Raw genomic sequence first — 10,422 nt, 5'->3', positions numbered from 1 at the left:
CACACACAGAGCCACAGTGCGATCAGGGGGTTTGGGCGCTGCCCCCTGTCATGCTGCTCCAGGGGCCAAAAGGCCTCGTGGCTCCTCTGATCCCAGTGCTAGGAGGCCTCGCTGCCCTGCTGATCCCGGTGCTGGGAAGCCTCGAAGCTCCGCTTGACACAGGGCCAGTGAGGCTTCACTGCTCAGCTGATCTCGGTGCTAAGAGTCCTCGCTGCTCCGCTGATCCCAGATTCAGGAGGCCTTGTGGCTCTGCTGATCCCAGGCAGGGAGGCCTCGAGGCTCCACTGATCTCGGGTTTGGAAGGCCTCTCAGCTCCGCTGATCCCGGTGCTGGGAGGCATATTACCATTTTACTATATAGGATAGTGGCTTGGTGCACTGGTGGGGGCCAGCTGGTTTGCCCTAAAGGGTGTCCTGGATCAGGGTGGGGGTCCCTCTTGGGTGCCTGGCCAGTCTGGGTGAGGGGCTGAGGGCCGTTTTCAGGCTCACAGGTGACTAAAGCTCCCAGCCTCTCCTATTTTCCCTTTTTTTTTTTCATTCTGGGATTTATTTACATTCTATGGCTGTCACTGGAGCTGAGAGCCGGCTTTAGCTCAGACCTCGGCTGCTGAAAGCAGGTTTCTGGACTTTGTTTACCTTCTGTATTTGAAACTTTGTTGTGACTCCAGCTCTGAGATCCCGGCTGACTAAAAGCAATTTTCTGGGGTTTTGTTTAGCTTCTATATTTGTAACAATGTTTCTTGGAGAGCAGCTGAGAGCCCAGCAGCGGCAGGCGGGGAACGGGGAACGTTGGCTTTCTCCGTTACTGGAGCAAGCAAGCCTCCCTGTTCGCTTCAGCTGCCTGGCTGCTGGCCGCCATCTTGGTTGGCAGTTAATTTGCATATCTCCCTGATAAGCCAATGGGAAGGGTAGCGAAGTTATGGCTAATTACCATGTTTCTCTTTTATTAGATGGAATAACCCATGGACACAGACAATAGTGTGGCAAAGGTCTGGGGTGGGGGGTATGGTGGGCTAGATGGGGTCAATGGGGAAAAATGGGGACATATGTAATACTTTCAACAATAAATGTTTTTTTAAAAAAACTTATCACAATGTTATATGTTAATTATATCTCAATAAAAAACTGAAAAAATGTAGATATAATAACAGCTAAAAATTTTTAAATACTATCTGTAGCTGAAATAGCTTTAAGCACTTTACATGCAGTAACTCCTTTAATCTTCCAACAATCCTATAATGTAGGCATTATTACTATCATTTTAGCTGTAGAAATGCAGAAACTAAAACCAGAAATGAAGATCTGTGCCCAGTTTATTTCCATAGCTGTGTCAAGCATATGTATGCAGTGAACCTGGTATTCAGATTCAGTAAGTCTAGATGCAGTGACTATACTCTATACCAGTGGTCGGCAAACTGCAGCTCGTGAGCCACTGAAAGGACAAAGCAGAAACATACTCCCCTCCTTCTCCCCTATCTTGCCTTGTAGGGCTGGGCCCTCAGCCCCTATATGAAGCTACCAAGGAGGGAAAGGCCTTTGAATGGACTGAGACAGGAAATTGCCTTTAATCAGATAAAGAGAGCTCTTTTGGCCGCTCCAGCCCTAGGCCTGCCGGACATTACAAAACCGTTTCGCCTCTTTGTAGACGAGCGCAAGGGAATAGCGAAAGGGGTTTTAACTCAGGCTTTAGGCCCCTGGAGCCGCCTGGTAGCGTATTTGTCTAAAAAGCTGGACCCCGTAGCCGCCTAAGAATCATTGCGGCAACTGCGCTCTTAGTTAAGGATGCCGACAAATTGACCCTGGGACAGGAAATCTGGATAACAACCCTGCATGCCATTGAGGGAGTCCTAAAACAGCCTCCTGACCGATGGATGAGCAATGCACGCATGACCCACTATCAGAGCTTACTGCTCAACCCTCCTAGAGTGCGGTTCCATCCCAGCGTGGCTCTCAACCCCGCTACCCTGCTGCCTGACCCCGACCTAGATGCCCCGCTGCATGACTGTGCGGGGATCCTGGAGCAGGTACATGGACTTCAGAAGGACTTGACCGATCGGCCCCTCCCTGATGCAGAGGCCACCTGGTTCACGGATGGAAGCAGCTTCATGCGGGACGGGTGCAGTTACGCGGATGCAGCGGTGGTCACCGACACAGACACTGTGTGGGCAGAAGCACTGCCCCCTGGGACATCAGCCCAGCGAGCAGAACTCATTGCTCTCACCAAGGCACTGACACTGGGGGCGGGGAAGCGGCTCAACGTTTACACAGATAGCCGTTATGCATTTGCTACGGCTCATGTTCACGGGGCGATTTACCAGGAAAGAGGGCTATTGACAGCAGAGGGACGAACAATGAAAAACAAACAGGAGATTCTCGACCTGCTTGCGGCCCTATGGCTTCCCATGAATCTCGCCATTATCCACTGTCAAGAGCACCAGAAGGCAGATGACCCAGTAGCAAGAGGTAACCAAAAGGCTGATCAAGCAGCCAAGGCAGCGGCCTTCACCTCGGTCCCCGCTATGGCCTTACAACTACCAGACCCCGGGTACCCAGTTCTACCAGACCAGCTTAAATACTCTCAGGAAGAGCTGCAGCAGATCAGAAAGCTCCCCCTCACTAAGGAGGTGAAGGGATGGTGGTACACCTCAGATGAGAAACTCATACTACCGGACTGGCTTGGGGTCACAGTATTAGAACGCATGCATCGGTCCACCCACTTGGGAGCCTGGAAGTTAAAGGACTTAATTCAGCATGCCAAAATCAAGATTCACCAACAAGACTCCAAAATCAATCAAATTATAACCTCCTGTAAGACCTGCCAACTCACAAACGCAAGAGCTGGATCAGGTGGACAAGGAACCAGGCTCAGAGGCACCAAACCAGGAACACACTGGAAGGTTGATTTCACTGAAATCAAACCAGGGAAGTATGGTTATAAATATCTTTCAGTGTTCATAGACACCTTCTCTGGCTGGGTAGAGGCATACCCAACCAAGCATGAGACAACCCAGACGGTGGCCAAGAAGCTGCTGGAAGACATCTTACCCAGGTATGGCTTTCCTGCTATGATAGGCTCCGACAACCGGCCAGCCTTTATTTCACAGGTAACACAGGCAGTAGCCAAAGTCATAGGGGCAGATTGGAAATTACATTTTGCTTATAGGCCCCAGAGTTCAGGGCAGGTAGAAAGAATGAATAGAACTCTAAAAGAGACCCTTACCAAATTAACCATGGAGACTGGTGGGGACTGGGTGGCTCTCCTTCCATATGCCCTTTACCGGGTGAGGAACACCCCTTACACCCTGGGTCTCACCCCTTACGAGATCATGTTTGGTAGACACCCCCCTCCCCATCATCCCTAACCTCAAAGCTGAACTTCTTGCAGAGTTTAAAAATCAGGAGATATCTTTTCTCTTAAGAGGACTGCAGGGGGCACACGAGGACATTTGGCCACGCCTTCGTGCTGTTTATGAGGCTGGCCCACCCCCGACGCCTTATCAGTACAAGCCAGGAGACTGGGTGTTCATTAAGAGACACCACCGGGGACCCTCGAGCCACGTTGGAAGGGCCCCTACGTCGTCGTGCTGACTACACCCACGGCTCTCAAGGTAGACGGCGTTGCAACTTGGATCCACCACACCCACGCTCGCCCAGCCGACCCCTCTGCAATCCGGGAAGACTTCATCGCGCAATGGAACATCGAACACAATCAGTACAACCCACTCAAGCTCAAGCTATGGCGCGCTCGACCTGCCTGATGGTGGTAACCTTGCTCGCAATCACTCCTGCCACCGGGAGCCCACACGCACCCTATAATGTTCCCTGGCAAATTATAGACACCAAATCAGGGGTGGTTCTCAGCCAGGCTTCTCAAATCCATCACCCATCTGCAAGAATCCCTTACTTCCTTGTCAGAAGTAGTACTCCAAAACAGAAGAGGTCTAGACATGCTATTCATGCAGCAGGGGTCCTATGTGCAGCTCTAGGGGAGGAATGCTGTTTCTATGTTGATCACTCAGGAGTTGTAAAAGAAACCATGGCCCTTGTAAGGGAAGGACTGCAGAAGCGAAAGCTAGAGAGGGAGCAGTCTCAGTCTTGGTATGAATCCTTGTTTAACTGGTCCCCATGGTTAACTACTCTTGTCTCGGCCCTCGTCGGACCCCTTGTAATCCTCCTAATGTTCCTAACTTTCGGCCCTGTATTATTAACAAATTAGTCCAATTTGTCAAGGAACGCATAGGAGTAGTTCAGCTAATGATTTTACAAGCCCAATACCGGCCTCTAGAGATGGAAGACGAGGTAGAAATGCAGTCCGTCTCATGATTGAGCCGTAAGTTCCAAGACAAGGGGGGAATGAAAGGACAAAGCAGAAACATACTCCCCTCCTTCTCCCCTATCTTGCCTTGTAGGGCTGGGCCCTCAGCCCAAGCCCCCTCCTTTTCTGAGTGACCACAAGAATGCCGGTATTGACCTAACTCCCCCAACCACCACCTGAGTGGACCAATGAAGCTCCAGGAATGCAGCTAAGGTCCTGATAAGGCTATAGTGGGGAATGGCCCAAGCCTCAGAATGTGCTGGTCACTTCCTGACCTTTGTGCTGTAAGACCCTGATGAAAAACCCTGACCTAAATGACCAATCTCTGTACCCCACGTCACGCCCTAAGCCCACCCAAATAACTAGCCCTATATAACCTTTGTTCTCCTGGGACACGCTCTCTCGCCTTACCGCTGCGTCGGACAGGCTGGGAGCCAATCCTAGGATTAATTAATAAATAAAGACTCCTTGCTTTTGCATCGGAAGAGGCTCCCTGTTGGTGGATTATTGGGGACCCCAAACTCTGGGCACAACACCACATGCAGCTTTTTGGCCCCTTGAGTGTGGCTCTTCCACAAAATACCACGTGCTGGAGCACACGTACAGTGCGATTGAAACTTCGTGGCCCATGCACAGAAGTCGGTATTTTGTGGAAGAGCCACACTCAAGGGTCCAAAGAGCTACATGTGGCTTGCAAGCCACAGTTTGCTGACCACTGCTCTATACAGTAAAATGTTGCTGCACAATTAGAATTCATGGAGACCTTAGAGAACTAACTATACTCATTTGTCCCAAAACAGTATGGGGGATATATTGTAAGAACTATGTACTGTGGTATTTTATTAAGGTATATAAATATTGAATCACTATGTTATACACCTGAAATTAATATAATATTGTATGCCAATTATGATGTAAAAATTAAAAAGAAAATTAAAGGAGATTAAATATGGCAACAGAGAAAATGGATGCTACACTGACATGCTTCTAGGAACAAACTGAAATTACAACTAAAATATGAAAAAAAATCATCCTGAATAATCAACTGAAGACTAACTGAAGAGATCCCCGATAACCAACGATGGAAAATGGAGACCACATAGAGACTGGTAGAAAAGGTGGAGGTGTGAATTGGCAGGACAGACTCCCACAGACAGCAGCTGAAGTTCTGGAGGGATATCTCAGCTGTGGGGGTTTCCCACTTAGAATTCTGGAGTCTAAACTCCAAGCTGGGCTCCCCAGCCCAGATCAACAGAACTGAGAAAGGTGCCCACATAACACCTTGCTGTGAAAAGCAGGATTGCTGGCTGCCAGCTAGAGATGGCTAGAAATGCAGGCACCCTCCTAAAGAACCAATGCACAAAATTTTGTATGCAGCCATTCACTGTGGGTTCCAGCTGAGGAAGGGCAGAGTAGACTGGAGCTTTGTGAGCAAAAGCTAGGGTTGGGGTTAGAGCTCTGAAGGTTCTCTAATGGTTTTCTGTGCTGAGTCATTCCCCCATGGTGCAGAGGTCATCTTTCCCAGGCAGACATTTTACAATCCAGGAACTTTTTGCCTGGGGGGGATGGGGAGGCAGTTGCACTACTCTATTGTAAAATCCCTTTCCCCCACTTGTGGAGTTTCTGAGGCCCATTAAAAGATTGAGTATAACAAGTACCATCCAGGCAGAAACAATTGCTCTACCCTATTGGAAAACCTCTCACCTCACCTGTGGACAATAGCCTGAGGCAACAGAAGACAATACAATCATCCTGCAGGATAGGCAAATGTCTGGAGCAGTGGTCCTCAACCTTTGCTGCACATTAGAATCAACTGGGAATCTTTTTAAAATCCTTATTTCTGGGCCTCATCCTCCGGAAATTCTGTTTCTTTGTTACTAATGTTGTGGCCTCACCCCGTAACAAAGAAACAATTTCTGGAGGATGAGTCCCAGAAATCAAGATTTTAAAAAGATTCCCAGGTGATTCTAATGTGCAGCCAAGGTTGAGGACCACTGGAGGCTTTGAGTCTTTGTCTGATCTGATTAGTCAGAAACAGTCAAAGCATTTGACATTGTTCTTCACTAGAGATTGGGAGACATAGCAAATCTACCTAAATACATAGCCACAGACCCAAACAGGCAACCAAAATGAGAGAGCAAAAAACCCCCCAAAAAACAAACAGACAAACAAAAAGAACAACCCCAAATGAAAAATCAAGAAAATTCTCCAGAAAAGTGAAAAGCAACAGAGATAAAAAAATTTATCAGACATAGACATAAGAATAATGATGGAAAAGATGATCAACAGGATGAGAAAAGATAGAGTAACTATGAAGAATGACACAGCACTAATAGACAACACAGTGGAAGGAATACACAGCAGATTTAGGGAAAGCCAAGGAAGCCAAGGATCAGGTCAATAAATTAGAAGACAGTGTAGAAAAAAATCACTCAATCAGAGAACCAAAGAAGAAAAACAATAAAAAACCAGAGGATAGCTTAAGGAGCTGTGGGACAACATGAAATATAACAATATTCACATCATAGGAGTGCTAAAAGGTAAAGAAAATGAGCAAGGTATAAGAGAACCTGTTTGAAGAAATAGTGGCAGAAAACTTCCCTAACCTGGTGAAGGAAAATGTCACACAAGTTCAGGGGCCACAGAGAGTCCCAAGCAAGAGAAATCCAAACAGGCCCATGCCCAGACACAAGCAATTGCTTAATTATAATTAAAATGTCAAAAATTGAAGGCAAAGAGAGAATCTTAAAGGCAACAAGAGAAAAGCAATTTGTTACCTACAAAGGAGCTCCCATAAGGCTGTCAGTTGATATCTCATCAGAAACTCTACAGGCCAGAGTGGGATAACATGAAATATTCAAGGTAATGAAAAGCAAGTATCTGAAGCCAAGATTACTATATCCAGAAAGGTTATCATTCAAAATAGATGATGAAATAAAGAGCTTCTCAAACACACAAACAAACAAACAAACAAAAACAAAACAAACAAAAACAGGAAAAAGAGTTTACCACAAAACAGCACTGCAAGAAATGCTAAAGGGACTGCTGTAATGAGAAGATATATATATATATATATATATATATATATATATATATATATATATATATATATATAGAGAGAGAGAGAGAGAGAGAGAGAGAGAGAGAGAGAAAGACATAGGCATACAGAATTAAAATGGCAATAAATAAGTGCCTATTAATAATAGCCATTAATGTAAATGGATTAAGTGCTTCAATAAAAAGACATGGGATAGCTGAATGGATATCAAAAGTATTAAAAAAAGACAGATTATCTGAACGCCTTCTAATTTAAGAAAGATCTTTGGTCGTACTTTATACTCTACTAGTGGCCCAGTGCACGAAATTCGTGCACGGGGGGGGGGGTGTTCCCTCAGCCCAGCCTGCACCCTCTCTAATCGGGGAACCATTAGGGGATGTTCAACTGCTGGTTTAGGCCCGATCCCTGGGATCCCCCTAACTGGCAGCCTGACATCCCTCTTGCAATCTGGGACCACTGGCTCCTAACTGCTCACCTGCCTGCCGACCTGATCTCCCTAACTGCTCTCCCTGCTGGTCTGACCCCCCCCTAACTGCTCTCCCCTGCCAGCCTGATTGTTCTAACTGCTATCCCCTGCTGGCCTGATTGCCCCTAACCGCCTCTACCTTGGCCCTGCCACCATGGCTTTGTCCAAAAGGACATCCAGAAAGTTGTCTGGAAGTTGTTTGGTCTAATGAGCACATTACCCTTTTATTAGTATAGATTGATTTCAGAGAGGGAGAGAGATAGAAACATCAATGATGAGAGAGAATCATTGACTGACTGCCTCCTTGCATGCCCCACACTGGGGATCAAACCCATAACCCGGGCATGTGCCGTGACCAGGAATTGAACTCTGGGCCCCTCAGTCCTCAGGCAGAGGCTCTATCCATTTAGCAACACTGGCCATGGATACACTTTCCCTTTCCACTGGGACGTGTTCTGTTTGCTGGAGCTGAAACACTGAAGCTGTCTCACTGGGGCAGAGTGGGGTGCAGTGGGTTGGAGTAGGTGAAGCCCCCTGAAAGCTGGAGAGGGGACTTGTTTAACAGCCGGACTGTTTCATGGCTGTGCTGCCTCGCAGTTGAGCGGCCACACTGTTGGGCTGTGCTACTGTCAGTGGGAGTTTACACATCTGAACTGTCTGCACAGATAGCTTCCTCTTCACCACACCCACAAGCTGGGGGTTCCTCTTAGGGTTGAAGTGACACCGACCACCCTTGGTTGGTAGCCCAATAGGCCACTTTGGAAAGAGAAGTGGGGAATCCTGATTTTAAGTGAATGCTCCAATTTCTTAAGTTGGCAACTAATGCGAACTTCAGATGTTTGGGCCAAACCAGAGAGGTGGTCAGGTATGGTGTGCAGGCCACTGGGTGGCACTGGGCTCAGCCCAGCTGTAAAGGGACCCTAGGCATCTGGGCAGGTGAAGGGGTTGGGGGTACGCTTGGGTAATTCTGATGTCACCCCACTTGGTTTTTGGGTTTTTTTTCCCCACTGATCACAATTTATTATAATTTGTTGGCAGCATAGATAGATATTAGTTACCAGAACTATGTCTTCATAGAAGTGGACAGTATGTAGCCATTCTATGGGGAACTGTGTGCACTTAATCATCAGCATGATCTTTCAGTTTCTTTTTTTTGTTGTTAATGAAAATAAGCTTTATTACATCAAGTAATAAATACATACAAAGATGCAAACACTGCCGAAACCGGTTTGGCTCAGTGGATAGAGCGTCGGCCTGCGGACTGAAGGGTCCCAGGTTCGATTCCGGTCAAGGGCATGTACCTGGGTTGCGGGCACATCCCCAGTAGGAGATGTGCAGGAGGCGGCTGATCGATGTTTCTCTCTCATCGATGTTTGTAACTCTCTATCTTTCTCCCTTCCTCTCTGTAAAAAATCAATAAAATATATTTTTTTAAAAAAAGATGCAAACACTATTAGTCACTGTCTTCCAGAGGTTTGGATTCACTGATGGGAAAGGCGGAACTGAAATGTACATACATCCTTAGGGGAAATTTCAGGGGTCCTTGTCAGGCGAGGTTCAATAAATTCCTCTTTATTCTGTATTTATAACTTGTGCATTTTAAAGATTGACTTCTTCAAAGTACTAATAGTCATGCAAATGCTTAAGCAAAAAAAGAAAAGTTACATTGAAAAGAATTTATACTGTGTGGTGAATGGGCACTGGCTACTAAAGCGCTGCCTCAGGACTCAAACAAACCCTCAGAGTTGGATCAGCTCAGAAGAGAAACATAAAGAACCATGTGAGTAACAGAAAGGTATCCAGAAGAGAAACACGTATCTGGGAGGCCAACTACAGTTTGCTGTGATAGGTAACTGACATGCATCATGTAAATCAATGCTTAAAAAAAACATACAAAACGCCCTGGGTAGTTCCTAACTAATATGTAAATCTAATAACTGCAAAAGTCTCTTCTCCATCTTAGTGATGGGAGGTTCAGAGCCTGATGAACCACAGGAGGGGCACGGGGAGGAGAAACCAAGCTGTTACCATTTTGAAACCAAGTTTCATCTGAAGGGGGTGCAGGCATGAGCTGTCACTTCTTGGAAAAAGAGGGAAAGCCTTTCACGCTGACTTAGGGGCTCGGACCTGGTGTTCCGCTCCATCTTGTCCAAGCACTCCTGAACCAGCCCTGTCGTGTGGATGATGCCTCATTTCAGTCTCTCCATCACGCTCTTGCTGCCCGCATACGTGAGTCAGATCTCCTTCCCTAGTTCTTCAATGATGACCAGCAGTTCAGCATATTTGCTCTGGGGCACCTGGCTGTTCTCTGTTCCCTACATGTTAGAGATGGTGGTCCTAGTCACTCAGCAGCTGACGGTACTGGGAAGATGTTGCCATGCTGTTGGAAGGCGGGTGAATGTTCCCAGAGGCCTTGATGGAGTTGGCGGGCATGTGCATGGTCAAGTTTGGTTTGTAAGACATCCCACCCCCCGCCCCCCGCCCCCCGCTGTGGGGCGCAGGCCCCATGAGACGGCATCGGCAGCGGTGGTGGTGAGGCCAGGCGGTGGCGAGGTGGGCCTGGGGTCTGTGTGCCTGTCTGTGC

At 47.3% G+C, this 10,422-nt stretch overlaps 1 pseudogene; it reads right to left on the bottom strand.

Moving 5' to 3' along the window:
• Window positions 1–9,883: 9,883 nt before the first annotated feature.
• LOC132225876 (cyclin-dependent kinase 2-associated protein 1-like) lies at window positions 9,884–10,217 on the bottom strand (annotated as a pseudogene).
• Window positions 10,218–10,422: the final 205 nt, after the last annotated feature.

This window comes from Myotis daubentonii, chromosome 2 (genome assembly GCF_963259705.1).
Source record: "Myotis daubentonii chromosome 2, mMyoDau2.1, whole genome shotgun sequence".
Lineage (NCBI taxonomy): Eukaryota > Metazoa > Chordata > Mammalia > Chiroptera > Vespertilionidae > Myotis > Myotis daubentonii.
Note: the sequence above shows the minus strand (reverse complement) of the source record. Positions and strands in the feature narration are given on the sequence as shown.